This window comes from Elgaria multicarinata, chromosome 5, assembly GCF_023053635.1.
Source record: "Elgaria multicarinata webbii isolate HBS135686 ecotype San Diego chromosome 5, rElgMul1.1.pri, whole genome shotgun sequence".
Taxonomy (NCBI): Eukaryota; Metazoa; Chordata; class Lepidosauria; order Squamata; family Anguidae; genus Elgaria; species Elgaria multicarinata.
The window spans coordinates 72,684,476-72,704,081 of NC_086175.1; the positions used below are offsets into that span (position 1 = coordinate 72,684,476).

Genomic DNA, 19,606 nt, shown 5'->3' on the forward strand with positions numbered 1-19,606 from the left:
AAATGAATTGTAGAAATAGAATAGCAAGGTAACTGTGGGATATTTAACCATATTTAAAGACAATAAGTACAGTAAAATTAGTGCCCCTCTACTTCAGTCCCAGCCAGGTTTTCCATAGGAAAACTCTGTACCAGGCGGCAGAAAATTATTTTAAAATTTTAATTAAAATACATTATCCTTTCCTATAACAAAATGGGGCTTACTCCTAAGTAAGTGTGTTCCACTGAAGAAGGAAATCCTATTTGATTCCTGTATTCATGCTAGTGTGACATGATAAGTTAAAGGCATAATTTTATGCATGTTTAGACAGAAAAAAGTCCTTCAGCTCCTAGAATCCCCTCTAAATGGGAAGCACCCGCCCCAGCCTTGCTGAGGGAGGGAGGGAAAAGAGAGCGAACGCCTCTGTTTGCAGCCAGTGTGGCAGGGTACACCAACTGGATTTTGAATAAAGTATTCAATTAATTGTTACTGTTTTGAATTTTATTGTTATTATCTTCCTTGGTGGGTCGTTGAAAACCACTATTCTGAATAATGATTTTTATAGTGTAGGGTGGGGGGCGCTGGGCATGAGTTTGTGGAACCAAGGGGGTGGTGACCTGAAAAAGTTTGGGAACCACTGATATACATCATTTATAACTCAGCATATAAAATTGTACTATTTGGTATATCACTGACATTTACAGAGCCAGTAGTCCACGTTCTGCTGTATTGTTCCTTTTACCAAGATTGGCGCCAAATATTTATAACTTCTATCTTGCAGCGAACTCCCAGTAGATCAGATGAATATTACACAAAACATCTTCTATCGGATCAGAATCCTCAGGTTACTCTAAAAGTGGCTAGTTTCTGCGCAGCTGCCATAAGTCGACGGAAATTGATGTTGAAGAATTTTATTGCACCTTAGACTTAGGCTGAGACTGCCGTGTTTTTTTTATTTGATGTATGTATTTTATTGTATATACCTTGTTGGGGTTTTCTAATATTATTGTTGATGATGTTTTCTGCTGTGCTGGTTTATGACCGAAATAAATAAACAACAACAACATTTACAGAGCAATCCTACCTAGAAGTAACATACTCAGGAGTAACATTCTGTTTAGTGAAGCTTACCCCCAGGTAAGCATGCATAGGATTATGAACTTAACCAATATTATAGAGAGTGTTGCACCCTATGCTACCTAATCACATGTATCTTAGTTTTTGTCATTGAAGAAATAGGAAAAAGTAAAAGTTGAAAACAAAAGCCACTGATTAAAACAACGGTCACCAGAAGAAGGCAAGCAGCAACAATGACCCTGAATGCTCTTCTCATGAACAGCTCCCTGAGTGCAGAAATTCCAACAGGCTTTATAGAGGGAGATGGGAAGAAGAAGTGGAACCACTCCCCCAGCCCTGCTTAAAGGGCTCTCCTCCCTCAACTGTCATCACCAGCAGCCATTCCAGCAGGCTGTAAAGGAGGGAGATGAGATGGGAAGCAGGGCCTTTCCACCAGCCCTACTGAAAGACTGTTTCATCTTTCCTCTTCTCTCTAAGTCACTCCTTTGTGTATCATGTCTATTTGGACTGTAAGCATGAGGTCAAGGGCCATCTTGTTTAATTGATTGTTTATAAACCATTCCAGGAGCTTTTTTGGAGAAGGAACAGGTTAGAAATATTTTAAATAAATGTAATAAATTCATCTTGGATTTGAGTGTTGCATATGTCAACCATTTACACAGGGATCAACTGATGAATAAGTAGAATGGGAGTCAGCCATTAATAACCCATGGGCCAGATCTTGCATCCAAGGGGTTCTATCTCCTGTCCCCTCCCTCCTGCTGTCAATTCAGATTGCAGAGGATTAATATGTACCCTCCAGATGTTTTAGACTACAGCTCCCATAATCCATGACCACTGGGCATCCTGGCCAAGGCTTATGTGAATTATAGTCCAAAACCTCTGGAGGGTACCAAGTTACCCATCCCTGATGTAGAGGAAGCAGTGATTTGTATGATATGTCCCTTCATGATACTGCCAAACATTGTTGCACTGATGCAAACTATGCACAAATCAAGCAATAAGTAACTTCCTGCTACTTTGCAACACTTCATTTTTCTATTCATCTCCTCCTTTCATCCTGGGATGGAAGGTGATTAAATAAAGAAAAAAAACACACAAAGCATAAAAGTTCAGAAATCACTAAAAAGGTCCATAATCTATATTGTAATGCACTAGTATTTTGTGATGGTTGTGGTTAAGCTTTATTTAGTGATTAGTCTGAGCTGCTTTTAACCTAACAGTCTCTGACGTCATCATTGGGGTGAGCTGGTCAGACCCTTGTGAAAGAGATGACAGCTATAAGGGCCTAGGAACACCAGGTAAGCAAAGGCCAGGGGCCCAAAAACAACAGCAAGTAAAGGGAACACTTGGGAGCTAGAATGGTCCAGAAGAATGAGGAGGAAGTCCAGAGGCAATGGTCCGAGAAAAGAAGAAAAACTGGGAGAGAAGAGGCAGAGGTGAGAGCTCCACAGCCAGGAACTGCAGAGGCAGAGAACAACATACTGCCCTGAAATTATCAGTTAAACCTTATGATGGATGCCTTTTGCTACAACATCTAATGCATTATGGGGTATTTTGACCCTTATTACTTCCTTGCAACTATATTGTTTTACTGGAAAAGGAAAGTTCTCAATGAAGGCATTTTTTTCCTTACAAATGATGTCATGCTTTATACTTTTCACCAGGTATTGTATTTTGATGGCTTTCTTGGAGTACATTTGACTCCAAAACTGTACCGATAGAGGGTTTTTTTTCGATCTCTGGTTGGTTAAAGATTTATTCTCCCCTCCCAACGCCCCAATATTACCAACTTTAGCCACTCCTTCAACATAGATTTCTCATTTACCTCAGGACATAATGCAGAACAGCAACCAATGTCCCTGAGTTTTTCTGTGATATTTCTTTATCAGCAATTCTCTGAAACTGCTGGGGTGGAGTGGGGTGGGGGGCAGAGAAAGTGAATTCTGGAAACAAGAACACCAAATAAGAAAACTGGAAAAATGCATGCAGAGCATACTTCCCTATCAGCAGCATCATGTCAACCTAAAATTAGTTTTTAAGCGGTCCCCAAGTTTAAGTAGTAAATTGATTGTTTTCTGGTTGGACTACCAATAGGAAAACACTTAAAATAGCTAAGGAAAACCACACAAACGCTTCTAAGTTAGGCACACAGCCATTAACATATGATATCATCTTCAAACATACAATGTAATAGAGATCGTCTCCTTATAGTTGGTTACTCTCTCTAAGGAAAACCAATTAAAAACTGCAGGTTATACTTAAAAATCTAAGTGTATATTTCTATCTTAACTTTCTTTAATCTTAAGAAGCTAAAGACTGGCCAATGCTACCAAGTTAACAATTATTTTTGGTAGTCCACAAGGCATTCTTCAGAACCCAAATCATTTTTGCAGTTTTCTAAAACACTCCAGCTTTGCATTTTCCATCATCCTGGTCAAACCCAATATTTCACTTTCTACCATGCATATCACAGGCAGCTTTAAATACTAGTGTTTTTTTTTCCTGCTGCAACTATTACTGAAGTGTCTTTTTCATATTAATGATTTCAAATTTCCACACAGTGATTTGTTGGAACTATCTTTTAAAGTTCATGCTAGAAATCCAGTGGTGGCTCCAACCATCCCATTGGCTCCAGAGTTAAAGGGAACATCTCTCAAGAATCAAAATCACTTCTGTCCTTTAACCAATTTCTCATTCCCAAATGCTGCAACCCCCACAAAGACTCACTATAAGCAGAATGAGCGAAGATAGTACAGAAGAGGAATCATTACAAGATACTAAGACAAAGTAATAACCTCATGAACAGAATCAAATGTTATTTAAAAAAGAAAAACATGTTAACGTGATCATGACTTGAGACTCTAATCTAGAGTCAAGAGTGCAAAAGCATAAAGCAAGTAACAACTATTCAAATCACGAAAACGTAATATCATCCCTTAAAACAATGCATCAAAGTGCAATCCTATGCACACTTACATGGAAGTAATTCCCTGTGAAAATGGAACAACCCAAGTAAACATGGATTGGATGAGGCCACAAGTTTCTCAATAACAGAGTTTCAGCACATGATCAACTTGGAATGATAAATGAAAGGAAATGAAACTAGGCTTTTAAGCAGACTTTCTTAAAAGGCAAATTCATCCCTGAGGTACTTTTAAGCAAAGTATTCTCTTAGCCAGCACATTTCTATCTAAGCAACTGGTCAAATGGTAGAATAACAAAAATCACTCTTACCGGCTAAGCAAGGAAGTTCATCTTTTTCATCATGCACACTGTATAAAAAGTATGATTTCACATGCAAAGACAAAAAATAAAGGCAAAGAAGCTGTTTGCCACTAATATTCGTTTTTGGGGGGTGCTTTAAGATCAAAATGGATTTAATACTGTGTTGTTGAGATATGTTATTTTTAAAGGTGTATACACCCTTACTATTAAAAGTATTGACTTGGCATAAATGGTGAACCTGAAGTTAGTATACAAAACTACATCAATATTCTATCATCAGGACCAATCAGGATGGTTTGCTTTGAAGACTAATGGATCCATACAGTTTGAGGATGACTCTAGGAGAGTTTAACAGTTTCCTTCCAAGTCCAACTGGGCTCTTGGAATAAGGAACCCACCAAGGTACTTAAAACAAAGTATCCTAGGAGCCCCCTCCCTCTTGCCAGAGCTCAAATCTCTCAGTGAAGCACAAGAGAACAGTGACAACACAAGTGCTAAAACCTTGCAATGAATCTGATCAAATGTGGCTCACAACCTATTTGAAAACTGATTCCAGAATAGCTGATAAGAAGTTCACCACCACCACTGCACCCATACTCTCATCCAGTTGAGCTTTTCCAAACAGAGGGGAATGCTTCTGCCAAAACCCATCCATCTGCAACTTTCCAACTCTCAATAAACAACTAGTTTTCCAGAGTACTTTGCAGATAAAATCACTCAGTTCCATTCCAGCTTGGACTCAGCTTTGGGAATGGAGACTGGCGTGGGAGCACCTACAGCTCTTGTCCTATACAACTGAATGCGTTCAGAATATGGACAGAACGCTTGATGCGATTCAGCCCTCAACATGCCTGCTGGACCCTTGCCCATCCTGGTTAGTGTCAGCCTGTTTAAAAAGACTATTACATTCTATTTTGACAATTACGAAAGCTTCTTTGTGTGAAGGACAAATACCATCAGTTCTTAAAATAAACTATTGTAAAATCTTTTTTTAAGAAGCCTTCTATCAATCATACAATATTAGAGAATTGCAGCATGCTACCAGTTTTCCATTCCTAGATAAAGTGACTGAGCAGGCAAACTAGCTCCAGGAACTTTTTTTATAAAACAGTATTGAAATATATTCCAACCTGGCTTCAAGCTGGGATTCATGACAGAAACTGCCTTGGAAGTTAAACTATACCAGGAGAAAAGAGACATACGACACTGATGCATCTCTGGCTCTCACCAACTTTAGCACCAACTATGATATCCTCCTGGATCACATGGATGGGTTTGAAATGGAAGACTTCTGTACAGTTCCAGAAATGATACTAGGACATTTCTGCTTTTCCCCATGGGAGTTATTCTACAGGGTTCCATCTCATCTCCCATCTTTTTTAACATCACTGCGAGCTCACTCTGTGTACACTCAGCTTTATTTCTCCTTTCCTTCACTATCAGAAGTGCCACAGTTACAGATCTAAAGATCTGTTTTTTAAAAAAACTGAAAAATTCGAGAAGGGGGGAACAGTTTTTCCAGGGGAGGTTTCAACGAACAATTTGGGGGGGGGGGCTCTGAAAAATGGAAAAATTGAATGGTTTTGAATTACAAAATATTTTCTTTTAGAATTTGAGAGGTGTTTATATATTGTCACCATACCTTTACTCTCCCCACCCCCAAATGATTTCTATAAACTATGTAATAAGAGGACTTTTATAGAAAGATGTCTGTAAATAATGACGCCATAATGACAAGTGTTTTCTAATCCTCTCGGTAAGATTTTCAGCATAATTATTTCTTTTCTTATTAAAATGATTTTTTGCTGATAAAGATTTGGGGATACTCCAAGTCATGCTCAGTTTCCCAACATGTGAATAGAGTCATCAATATTGAAGAAAATACCCATTCTTGACAGTATGTGTTTTGTTCTACAGAGTCCTGTGTTTCTGGATGTGCCTTTCTCTGCCTCCAGTTCTTCTGCTTCTTCTCCCTTCTATTAGGGAGGTTGTGGGCTCTCCCACACTAGAGGCATTCAAGAGGCAGCTGGACAACCATCTGTCAGGGATGCTTTAGGGTGGATTCCTGCATTGAGCAGGAGGTTGGACTCAATGGCCTTGTAGGCCCCTTCCAACTCTGCTATTCTATGATTCTATTAAGATTCAGATGTTTCAGGAACTTCTTGAAACTATAAAGTTCCTTATAGTCATATACAAACTAGGAACCTAAAATATGTTATGTATGAACTGGTTTGCTAAAAAAATTATCATTTTTAGCATATTAAATTTTTAAAGTATAGTTTATTGAGACAATAATTACAAATTTACTAGCTGAGTTCACTTTTTAAAATGTTCAAATATAATGGTAATTTTACGAGCAAACCAAGTTATACATAATATATCTTCACTAACAACATTAAGGCAGACAATCAAGATTCTTTAAATATATCAGAAGCAGGAAACCAGCTAGAAAGGCAGTTGGACCGTTGGATGACAAAAGAGTTAAAGGAGTGCTCAAGGAGGATAAGGAGATTGTGGAGAAGCTGAATGAATTATTTTTACCTGCCTTCACTGCAGAAGATATAGGACAGATACCTGTGCCTGAACTGATGTTTTCAGGACAAGAGTCTAAGGAACTAAGACAAATAGATGAAGTTCTCAACCATACTGATCAATTGAAAGTTAATAAATCTGTTCCGGGTAAACTGGATGAAAGCATTATTAAAGATAAAATTAGGAATCATACAGAAGGACAAGCCCTGGTAAAACAAGAATGAGCATGGCTTCCACTAAGGTAAGTCATGTCTCACTAACTTTTAAAGTTCTTTTGAGTGATCCAGTAGGCATTGTTTACCTGGACTTCCAAAAGGCTTTTGACGAAGCCCCTCAACAAAGACTCCTGACCAAATTTAGCAGTCATGGAATAAGAGTAGAGGTCATCCTATATTTATTTACAACATTTATATATCACTCCACATCTAACCAGATTCCAGAGCACTGAACAATAAGAGATAAAATAATAAAATGATAAAAAGACTAAAACACCATATTAAAATTATTCTTTCTAAGACTAACAGTGCCATTAAAAATCGTGGCTGGTCAGGTTCCCCAAACAGAGTTGTTTTCAGGAGGTGCTGGAAATAGTATTGGCGGGGCCACCACACTGAAGGCTCTCCTCCACGTAAGGGAGAAGGGCGCTCTCTCAGGTATGCTAGTCCCAGATTGCTAGGGCTTTGTACATATCAAGACCTTAAACCTGGCCTGGTAGCAAATATGTAGTTGGCAGGGAACATAATGACATTAGACACCTCGACTGGAATTGTGCTAACAGCAGTGTCAAGTTCGCTACAGAGACGTTTGTTCTCAAAGTACAATGCAGAAAGGTCATAACGAGTCCTTGAGGGGACCCAGGACCCATTCATTGGGGATAGTGTTAATAGTCCTCAGACCGCCGGAAAGAGATCCGCTGGTCAGCTACTTGAGAATGCAATGGAGGCAGCAAAATAAGCCTTCTTTGCTGCCTACACCACCATCCAATAGACACGATTATGTGCTCTATAGCTTGTTTGGTCATCTGGAGGAGAAGGCTATCAATGCCTACAAGTTCTGATAGCTATATGCTATCTACCAATACCAGAAGTGTTAATTCCTATAGACAGCTGGTTGTTCACTGTGCGAACAGAATGCTGGACTAGATGGAATTTGATATGATCAAGTATGACTCCTATGTGCTGAATCCAAATTTGCTTTTAGCTTGCAACCTTTCATCTGCGTAATATTTGCCAGCAGCACTCCTTTCTTGAGGCAAAGACTTCACCAGTTATCAGATTATTTTAATGCACTATCAATGGGGCTTCCCTTGAAGACAGTTCAGAAACTTCAAATGGTTCAGAATGTTACTGCTCAACTTTTACTTGCACCTAATCACAGGACACAGATAATTTTGATCTTATATAATCTACACTAGCTCCAGTTAGTTTCCAGGCAAAATTAAATGCTGCTAGTTTGGAACTTCAAAGCTTTAAAAAGCATGTGTCGAAGATAACATAACAAACTCCCACCCTATATGTTCTCTCTCTAGCTCCACCATGTCCTGCTACATTAAAACTTGGGGAAGTGCTGCTTCAAGTACCATCATTGTCAACCAACACTCTAGCCTTTTCAACAGTGGTACCAACATTGTGGAACATCCTCCCAAGTAGAAAATTCAGGACAGACAAAAGGAAGTTATTCTTCACACAGGACATAAGCAAACTATGGAATTTGTTCTCAGAAGATGTAGTGACCGCCACCAATTTGAACTGCTTTAAAAGGGGATTAGACAAATTCATGGAGAACAACGCTACCAAAGGCTACTACTCATAATGGCTATATGTTACCTTCAGTATTAGAGGCAATATGCCTCTGTATGCCAGTTGCTGAGAAAGATGAGCAGGAGAATAATGGCTTTCACCTGCATCTGATTGGTCACTGTGGAAACAGAATACTGGACCAGATAAGTCTCTGGTCAGATCCAGCAGGGCTCTTATGTTCTTTTTTGTTAGACCAACTCCATCAGAATTTTTAGTCATTTGATTAAAACTTTTCTTTTCTGCCAAGCATTCACTGGACTCAGAATTTGTTGACTTTAAAATTTTGCTATTGCTTTAAATGAATTAGTTTTTCTAACTGGGATTTTGTTGTTTAGCTTTTCATAAGACATTATATTATCTTATTGTAGGCTGCTTTGAAGGCCTTTTGGCAATGCTTATGAGGAAGGGTTTGTAACAAAGTCTTCCAGCTGCTATCAATCCAGAGTTTCAGATATCAGCAAGGAGCACAGTAGCATTAAGGTATTCTACAACACAGTTGCTTATTTTCAGCCAGTGTGTGTACATGTGCGTCTATATATAGAAAGACACACAGAGAGCGAAACGGACACACACAATATTTTTAAGAAAAGGGAAAAGCTGACATATACAAAGAAGACACAGCTAAATGAATTCACCTTAGTTAATGCCTTAAATTCCTTTCCCCCTTCTTCATACCAAAACCAATTTTCCTATATTAGCATAATACAAACATGTACAAAGTAACTAATCCTCACTTGGACTCCAAAACTATGCTATAGTATGCAACAACTATGGCAGTTTGCTAACATACACAGGCTTCTACTGTTGCAATTACATAGTCCTGATACACTATCCTGTTTTCCTTGTAAATTCTGTTGCAATCCTATTTAAAATAAAACTATAATAAAATTTCTTGTGGAGTCCAGTATTGAGCCAAATCCATTTGGTGAATTTCTGTACTTCCTTGAGCTGCCTAATCAAGCATAGCAATTAAACAGGAACTTACATAGGGCACAGAATTTGAATACTGCCTGCAACTTTATTCTGCTTCACTCCATAGCTTGCATAACTTGAATAAATAGTTACTTACAGTGTATAAATTACACCTAATGTAGACGATCCCAGATAAAAGCAACCCTGGATACAGATGCCCACACTCAACACAGGAAGATGGGGATAGCTCAATTGTGCGAAGCATGTGATATAGCCACATTCCTCCATCTACACGAGAACATTTCATGCGAGTAATACATAAAGAGGGAAAAAGGATCTTTTTAAGATGCCTTTTAATGATGTGCTCCTTTTAATAATGTATTAGTTTTAAATGTTTTAATCAATTATATGTATTTTATGATGTTTGCATTTGTGTTGTACCCCGCCTCGATCCAGAGGAAGAGGCAGGTAACAAATAAATATATTGTTATTATCATCATCATCATCATCATCATCATCATGTATTTTAGCCTTCTCCCTCACAATTACCTTTTCTATATACAGGGAATTGTTTCATATGGAGGAACATTCAATCATAGGAACTGCTGCCTGTAGTCTGAAGTGTATAGCCTAAATAGAGGTTTACCATCTCAGTGACCCCATCCAGACGACACGCTAAGCCATGATGGTTAAGCTAAACAGTATGGCTTAGCATGTCATGTGAACCATAACTTAGCACATCATATGAACTATTCCTAATCATGTTGGCTACATAACCACAGTTTAAACATGCTTACTAAACATTTGCTGCAAAACAGTTAGCGGTCTAACCATGACTTAGTGTGTTGCCTGAATGGGCCTCAGTGAAAACTATGCTTTTGTGCCACAAAGTAGCGACTGCATACAACTCACATACTCTATACTTCATTCTGTCTGTTCCTGTTTTGCCTCCTGAATAAGCAAGTTCTCCCTACCCCAATACCTACTTCTCTCCCCAAACCTATCTGGACTGCCTTTTCAGAACTGACTTTAGTTTGTCTTTCCAGTCAACTGTTTTGTCCCATCCTTTGATTAACCCAATCAGCTAACTAAAAATACCCAACGTCGTAAACTCATCAGGCCTTGACCCTACAGGGGAGGCATAAGGCCCATCTACTGGATGACACTGATGCGGGTGTGTTTTTAATTATTAGATTGCCTGGTTCAAAGAGCTGCAGCCAGATTGTTGACCGGGGCTGGTTACAGGGAGCATACAACTCCCCTGTTAAAACAGCTCCACTGGCTTCCAGTCTGTTTCCGGGCACAATTCAAAGTGCTGGTTATGACCTATAAAGCCCTTATATGGCTTGGGTCCAGGTTATCTGAAAGACCGTATTCTCCCTTATGAGCCTGCCCGTGCTTTAAGATCTTCTGGAGAAGCCCTTTTTTCAGTCCCACCATCTTCACAGGCACGCTTGGTGGGAACATGGGAGAGGGCCTTCTCGATGGCTGCTCCAGTGCTTTGGAACTCTCTTCCTGGGAAAGCTAGACTGGCTTCCTCCTTGATGGGCTTTCGGAAGCAGGCTAAAACTTGTTTGTTCCAACAGGCCTTTGGAGAGTAATTTGGTCCTCCATCTATGTTAATGACTTATAATTTTGTTGTGTATTTTAAACTTTTTTTTTTTTACATTTCTTTTCCTAGGTCTTACAATGTAAGACCGCCTTGAAGCCCAGTATTGGGCAAAAGGCAGGATACAAATAAATATAATGATGATGATGATGATGATGATGATAATGGGCAGCTGCAAATATGAATATTCAGGAGCAGTGAGGAAAGTCACATAAGTCAATGAGCAATCAAGAGGTTTATGACCTTTATTTATTTATTTTTTAAAAAAATCATTTTAAAGAGATATTTCTCCTCATTGTGAATAAAAATATATTTGGCAACTATTTACCAGTTATTTTTGTGTAGTTAACATAATACATAATTACACAAAACACAGCTACTCATAATTAAATTCTATGCTTAGACAAAGTAACTATGGAAAAATTTAATATCTGCACTAGTCTACTACAAAACAAAGTTTCTTTTAGTTTATCCCATCACTTCAGTATGGATGACTGCTCTATGTCACTGGGCTCTTTCACCTATCAACTAATTACAACTTGACATTTCCCCATCTTCTCTTCTTTTCCCTAGCAAAAATGGGACTAAGAACCAAAACAGGGTGCAGGGACAAGAAATGAGGAGTAATGGAAGAAGCAGGGGTAGAAAAATGAATAACCGTGAAGAGTTAGAAGTCTGCTGATAAAACGCATGGGAATAAATCATTGTGTGCCTAGCAAGCATTTATATAATTATATTACCAACCAACTTGTAGTCTGTTAAAATTATTTATTCTTTTTTATAGTTAAAGAATCTACTTAATATCATTGTACTCTGATCCTAAGCACACTCCAGAGTAAGTTCTTTTAGGATGGTTTTTAGCCCAATAAGTACTCAAGAGCACCCTTGCTGTACCACAAACAAAGGTCCAACTAATCCAGCATCCTTCTTCCACAGTTCTCAGCCAGATGTTTCCAGAAAACTTACTAACAGAACATGAAGGCAATAGCCCTCTCCACAACTGAAATTCAGTTGCAAAATCCTTCTGAATCCAGACATTTCAATTAATTCAACCATCTACTTAGTGGCCAAAACCACATCCTTGGAGTTACAGTAATACTACCCTCACACATAATGCCCTGGTCCCCCTTAGGATTGCTCTATCCATTAATTAAACTTTTTTCTCATTGAAATCAATAGGGCAAGTTAGTCATGACTTAACGGAAGTAACACTGAAATGAATGGGAACTAATTTAGGGCACAATCCTATGGACACAGTCAGCAGCCTGCAAAGTCAGAGGCTGCAGAGTATGCAATGCAGGAGCATAGAGGCTCTGTGCTCTGGCCACCCTGCATTTTCGCTAGGTGGCAATTTCACCTGTCTAGGGCTTCTGAGCAGGAGGAAAGGAGGCCAGGGGCACCTAGGAAGCTGCATAACACAGCCTCCTCAATCTGCTCCCCTCCCCACCCCTGGGACCACCCCCTTTACCCCATCTCCAAGCACAGATAAGTAGCTGGCATGGAGAGAACCATGCCGGCTACAAATGTGAGGGGGCGAGGAGCATGGTTTCTGGGCTCTGTGGTCACAGCCATGGTTCCAAAGTTGGATCCCAGAAACACTGCCTAGGGGACATAGGATTGCTCCCACAGTCAGGATCCAACCTAAAGTAAGTATTAGCATGGACTTCAGGAGATCAGGATTTGATTTGAAGTTGCTACTAAACAAATGCTCCTGGTCGGAGATTTAAAATAAAAATTGGTAATACAAACTCTGAAATTAAAACTGACTGCATAGCAACATTGATTTATCTTATTGCAGGGGTGAGCAGAGTCCAAGCTTGTTTGATCTACCAGAGCTTCAAGATCCACTAACCAGAGTCTGGTGCAAACCACAATCAATCAGAATCAATTACAGAATCAATTACAGAATGTAATTGTGCTTTTAACATGTTGGTTGTTTTATTATGGTTTTAACTTTTGTGAACCGCCCAGAGAGCTTCGGCTATTGGGCGGTATAAAAATGTAATAAATAAAATTAAATAAATAAATAAATATTTTGGACTGAGGAATTTGTTTTGAGAACTGAACAGAGCCCCCAGACCTCACACACAAAAATCCACTCCTGGTTATCCCAAGTTTTCATTTGAGCAGTATACTTTAGGGTGGAAGGGGAATGGATTTGTTAGTGCTACTGTTAAACAATTGGGAGTCTGAAATCTTTGGTGATCTACTGCCAGCCACCCATAGTAGATCCTGCCAACCTTCTGCCAACCCATCTTACAGGACCCAACAGATTCACATTAATGCACAGGGTCCAAAGTTTATCATTAAAAATAAAAAGGTTGTGATCTTTACTGAACACCTCCACAAACTTTTAATGACTTACCTAAACTACCCAAAAGTTGACTTACCTAAATTACCCAAAAGTTACAAGTCCTTGTAAGCAGCATTTTCTACCCCTTTCAAGTTTAGTGGTACCAGTGATGTGGGACTGAAAATTTTCCAGTTCTTTATTTTTCCGAAGGAAATTTTCCATTTTGTAACAATGAATGAATGCTAATTAATTGTCCCTTGCAAGGATGTGAGAGAGCACGTATATGCCATTGAAATCCAAATAGGTCTCAGTGTGAAATTGAACTAATAAGTAAGAGACAAAGAACCTGAAGGTACCCCAGCAACCTCAGGGAAGAGAGTTGAACTCAGTTGAAGTAAATGAGTAGTTGTGAGCATAACATACATACATAGTTCTTATTAGCATGTCAAAAGTTTTCAGTACCTTTGAGTTTTTCCTTAAATATAAACAATGTAAAAGAAGTATATGTTATTGTTCTTACATTTTTATAATTATTCTAATAAAAAAATGTACATAATGTAAGTCACATTGTGTGCTTTAATAACCCCCCCCAAAAAAAAACATTTCAGCTCAAATACACAGGGTATATTGGGGGGAGAGGGAGTTACTTGTTAAATACAAGTAAAACAAACATGCTAAATTAGGTAACTCCCTAAGGGACCCAAACAAATTCCAATGCAAACTGACAAATTTCCAATAAGCTAGCCTACTTATCCTAATTCGCATAGGATTTTTTTCTAGAAAATTTTCTAATTCAAGCTTTTCTTAGAAAACCCCACATTACTGAATGGTAAAAACCTTAACTTTGAAATCTCCCTAAGGATTCTGTGTTTGACAAAAACTTTAGGTAGAATTGAAATTCTCCAGATGTAAACATACTATTGACCTGATTCACACGTATCAATAACCCAGTTCAAACCCAAAATAAAACATATTAAGCAACACAGGCTTAATCCCTACTGCAAATCAGGGATAACTCACAATGACTAGATTCAGACAACATGGCTCAACTGCAATCAAAATATTAAATAACCCATGATGCAAACCAGGTCCATGCCATGCAAACCATGTCTATAGATTAACCACAAAATATCCAGAGTTCACCACCAAAGAAAAACAATGGTTTCTCTTCCTGGGTTATTCATGGTAAACAACCCATTGTTAAACCATAATGCAGAGTCCAAAAGTAACAACAACCCACAATTCAATGCCTGGCTAGCGAATAGCATGAGTTGAAGGACTTTTTTCTGTTTAAAGATCCATGGGAATTGCCCTAAATCTGCAATTCTATAACTGCATCTGGGAGTAAGTGAACAGGATTGTACTGAAAATCTGCAATCCTATACCCACTTATATGGGGTAAGCCCAATGAATTCATCCTCCAGAGGGGTAGCCATTGAATTCAATGTAACCTACTTTAGAGTGGGCATGTATAGGAATTCAATGTAATTTGTTAAGTTCAATATTATTTAGTTTTAGTATTTCATATTACCTTTCTGCCAGAGCCACAAAGGCAGTGTACATCAATCAAAAACAATAAAACTAAAATAGTTAGAATTCTGCACTCTCTCATAATTGCAAGTGATCTAGTATTACTTCCCACACAATTAAGAAAAATATTCTTATTTTTTGGAAGTTTTTTTTAAAATAAAGCAGTAGAGTAAAATAAAAATGTTTTAACATTCTGCAGAATTAACAAACTTCTTTCATTACCATATATAATCACCTGATTATCAAAAATAAAATAAAAGTTCCCCTTAAAGCTTATCTTCTAGAATCCCAATGCAATTCATTCACAAAGTTATAACAAAGATCTACCTAGGATACAAGATAGTAATTCTCACTCATTTAAAAAACTATAGCTGGACTGTATCAATCAGGAAGACAAAGCTCTTTTGAACAGAAAAAAGTCTTACAACTCCCAGAATTCCTCAACTAGTAGCTGGCTGGGAAATGCTGGGAGTTGTAGGACTTTTTTCTGTCTAAACATGCCCTAAATATAGAAGTAGTAACCATGTATAGAACTTTATTTGGGTAACTTTGAAAAAGGATATTTAGACTGCATCATAAACACAGGAGTAAGTTCCTATGATCATAGTGGGGCTTACTTCTGAGTAAACATGCATAGAGTTGGGTTGTACATGCAAAGGGTCGGATTGTAAATGTCACCTCACAATTGCATTTCCTATCAATTTCCTATCAATTTGAATTCCTAATTTAAAAATATAAAAATTTTGTCTTTATTTACATACCTTCCATGTGAAAATCAGTAGCCTTTGCATTTTATACTTCTGCAGCTACAATCCACTTTAAGTCCCACTAAATTCAGTGGGACTTACTTCTGGGTAAACAAGTTTAGGATTGTAACATAAACAAAACTTGCTAGACGGTAAAGGCATCATAATATTAATCTACTTTCTAACTTTCATCTCATTGTCCTGTCCTATATGGTGAAACATTAACTATGAAGACTACACTCAGCCTTACAAGAGTCTAGACCACTGTTAGGCAACCTGGTGCCCTCTAGATGTTTTGGACTAGAACTCATAGAACCTGACCTCTACTGAGTCAGACTATTGGTCCATCTAGCCCAGTATTATTGACACCAGCTAGCAGCAGCTCTCCGGGAAGTTTTTCCTGCCCTACCTAGAGATGCCAGAGAGTGAACCTGAGATCTTCTACATGCAAAGCATGTACTATCACTGAGCTACAGCCCCTCCCATTGGCCATGCTAAGCCAGGGCTTGTAAGAGTTTTAGTCCAAAACATATGGAGGACTCAAGGTTCCCAGCCACAATTCTAGACAGTTACTTATATACCACACCTTCCACATGGAACAAATATATAGTTAACAAATCCTGTAATATACAAGTCATTCATTACATTGATACAACTATCCATCCATTTTCTTCAAATCACTCACTTGAGAACCAAGATTTCTTCTAAACTACTTTGTTTCAGTAATTTAACATATTGTCCAGTTGGGTTATACCATACATGTTTGGCAAAATAGAACAGTATTCTTACCAAGACTCCAAAGGAAGATAGTCCAAGTTTTATACACTGAGGATAGAATCCTCAGCTTATCAGGGGGGCAAGCCTACTGAACTCAATGAGACATTTCTGAGTAAACATGCATAGGACTCTGCTGATTTTAGATGCTAGTGCTGAAACACCTAAACCCCCTTCCATGCTTTTGCAAAATAAAATAACAACATTTAAATGAAAATAAAAGAATTCAGCTGTTGTTGGAAATTATGTAGAACAAAACTGAATGAGCTGACAGTCCTATGATTAATCTCTGTAGTACTTTATATAGTATTTAAGGCTGTGCAAGCTGAAACATTCTCCAAACTAATAGCACTGATACAGTAGTTAAGGTTGTAATTTCCAATGCAGCTTGCCACTGACATGGCACTTTCAGAAGTATACTAAAAGTACATCCTTAACAATGTACTAAGCATTCAAATCCAAAATACTGCAGTGCACGTATTTTATTCCACAAAAATGTCTCTATTTTTTTAAAAAAATCTAAGCATAATTCAGTTATTTTCTTACCTGTGAACATCACCTCCCAGATTTCTTTTTGAACTAGCAAAGCAGACACAGAAACCCCAATCACAAAAACTGCTTTGCCAGCAGATATAACTTAAAATAGGGGTAAACTGATTGTTGTGCCAGAGCAATATCTCCCATGACATGTCAAGACTGCAAGCAGATACACTAGTACAAGTCTTTAGAGTCCTTCTGACATGGCACAAGTAAGTTCTCTCTTACTCACATAGTTTCAACCAAGTTCTATGAAATTACACATAGAATCAAGTTCACATTTGACTCATTTTCTCTAATAAAAAATTCACCATCATAATATTTGGAATTCAACACAACAGCTCAATCCTATGCATATTCAGAAGTCTCAGTCAGTTCAATGGGACTTACTCCCTGATCAATGTGTTTAGGATTGCATCCTTGGAGTTTAATTTATACCAAAGAGGAATCATGGGTTACTACTCACACAGTATATATGCCTATTTCCTGAAAATGGGGCATATCATAAAGATGACAATTTATACATATATTGTGCTTTCTTAATTTAACATTGGTATACATATCTGTTTAAGTAAATATCTTGTTTTCTGATAAGGGAAGGGTATCAGGATTCTTGATGGGAAATCCCTTTAACCAAGCCTTGGTATAGACTCAACTGGTATGTCTAGCATACCTATTTAGAAAAAGTAACTTTAAAATCAAAACTACTTATTTCTTAGTAAGAGTTCAGTAGCAGAATAAAGTGTAATTAAAAATGCAAATCCAATCACTCCGAATATATTTATTTTAGTTGGGTTTATTGATTTCCCTCCCCCCTGCTATTTTACATCAAAATCCAACAATTCAGAGGAGTTCTTTTTGTTTCTTTAGCATCAGAATGAAACCCTCCCTGGATGACAGAGAGTATTTACATGCTGCAATGACCCTAGATTGACAGAAACACGACAGAAGTTCTCGTGACCACATTGGACTTCTACACCAGTCATACCAAGTAGAAATACGAAGTCGAGGTACTTACAGACAAGCGCTGAAATATCAACCCTATTTCTACAACAGGTGTTAAATGAGAACTACTGACTTTCTGCCCACCTGCCGAGGAGAGTTACAGAGGGAACAGAACTTCTTCTTTCCCCGGGCAGCAGCCATCCTGGCCCAGGTATGGGCAATGCCGACCTACCAGGACCAATCCCTCAACCAAGTGGGAAAGGTCTCCAGGCCTCAGCCGCCACCTTCGCGACTCAGAAAACGAGCTTTCCCTCACCTCCCCATACCTACCCGGGACTAACGGAGAAGAATCCGGCGTTCTGCCTTTCCCTCCACTAGGTCGGCCTCCTTCTCCTCACCACCGGAGCGGCCCAGGCTCCCTCTTCAAGATGGCAGCGGCCCCTCTCTCCCTGTGTCGTTGAGCCGGCGGCCCCGCTGCCAGAGGCCCTACCACTTACCCGTGTACGGGGCGGTGGCCGCCTCTGGACGCTCTCCGGGGGGAGGGGGGCGCAGCCGTCCGGGTCTTGACCGAGGCCTCCTTTCTCGAGATGTAAGGAGGTGGAGGTAGTGGAGGTGGCGGCAGCAGCAGCAGCGGGTGGGTTCAGTTCATTCCCCGCCTCAGCCAGCGGCCCGGCCCAGCCCAGCAACGTCTCCGCAGTCTTCTCACCCGGCTTGCCTCACTTCGCCCGCCACACTCGGGCTCCGCGCATTAAGGAGTCGAGCAGGGCCTTGGCCCCGGAGTGGAGCCAGCCGTGCACCTCCCTCTTGCGGGAGGAGGGCAGCCCGGCCCGGCGGGCGGATCCGCGGCGTTTCCTGGCCGGGCAGATTTTCTATCGCTCACAAAATGGCGCGCGTTCCAAACCTGCGCAGCGATCGGCAGCAGGGCCCGGACCCAGCGCGGCGGCGGCGTCTCGGCTTCGTCTGCTGCTTGAGCCCAGGCCAGGCAGAGCGGCGAGAGCAAGAGCGGTGCGGGCGAGAGGGGGAACGCAGCGCTGAACCGAGCCCCCGGGAACTCCTCACTCACTCGCGCCCCCTCCCTGCCTGCCTGCCTGCCAGCCAGCCAGCCCCCCGCTCTCCTCCCCCTCCCGAGCGCCGCCGCTGATGCCGCCGAGCCGGCTTCTCTAGACCTGCGCTCCGGATCGCTCCGATCTGTACGCACACTCGCCCCGCTTCGACTCGCTCCGTCTGCCAGAAGTGGGATAAACCACCCCCCTCCCCCTCGAAACTCGAAGGGAGAATACCCCACGCAAAGTTATAATTCGGGCGGGAAGGGAAATTATTTAAAAAAAAAAAAAAAAAGCCCAACTGACAAAATGGCGACTCGAAGAGCTTGTTACTATGGAAACTGTCAATCACGCCACAAGAGCACCGCCCATGCCAGGCGGGAATCCGCGCTGAGGGAGAGGAGAGGAATGGCCAAAGGCGGGGCTTGGTCGCCTTGGCGACTGCTGCTTCATTCCCTTCCTCGTTCTGTGATATTATAAATTCTGAGGCACGCGCCGCTCTCACTGTCATTAGCGCCTGCTCGGAGAGGGCTTTTTGCGGATTTCTTTCGGGAATGGAGCTGAGGAGAAGCAGACCTGTTCAGTGTTCATCCGCGGAACCT

General features: G+C 40.0%; 1 protein-coding gene across 2 annotated transcripts in view; it reads right to left on the bottom strand.

Annotated features, from left to right (window-relative positions):
- The window catches only part of DYRK1A (dual specificity tyrosine phosphorylation regulated kinase 1A), a 134,298-nt gene extending 115,289 nt beyond the window's left edge, over positions 1-19,009 (bottom strand). Inside the window, exon 1 of one of the 2 annotated variants that reach the window (XM_063126630.1) lies at positions 18,459-19,009. The gene's annotated coding sequence lies outside the window, so the exon portion shown is untranslated. Of the gene's footprint in view, positions 1-18,291 lie in introns of both variants that reach the window. The other variant, XM_063126631.1, reaches the window with a different exon arrangement.
- Positions 19,010-19,606: the final 597 nt, after the last annotated feature.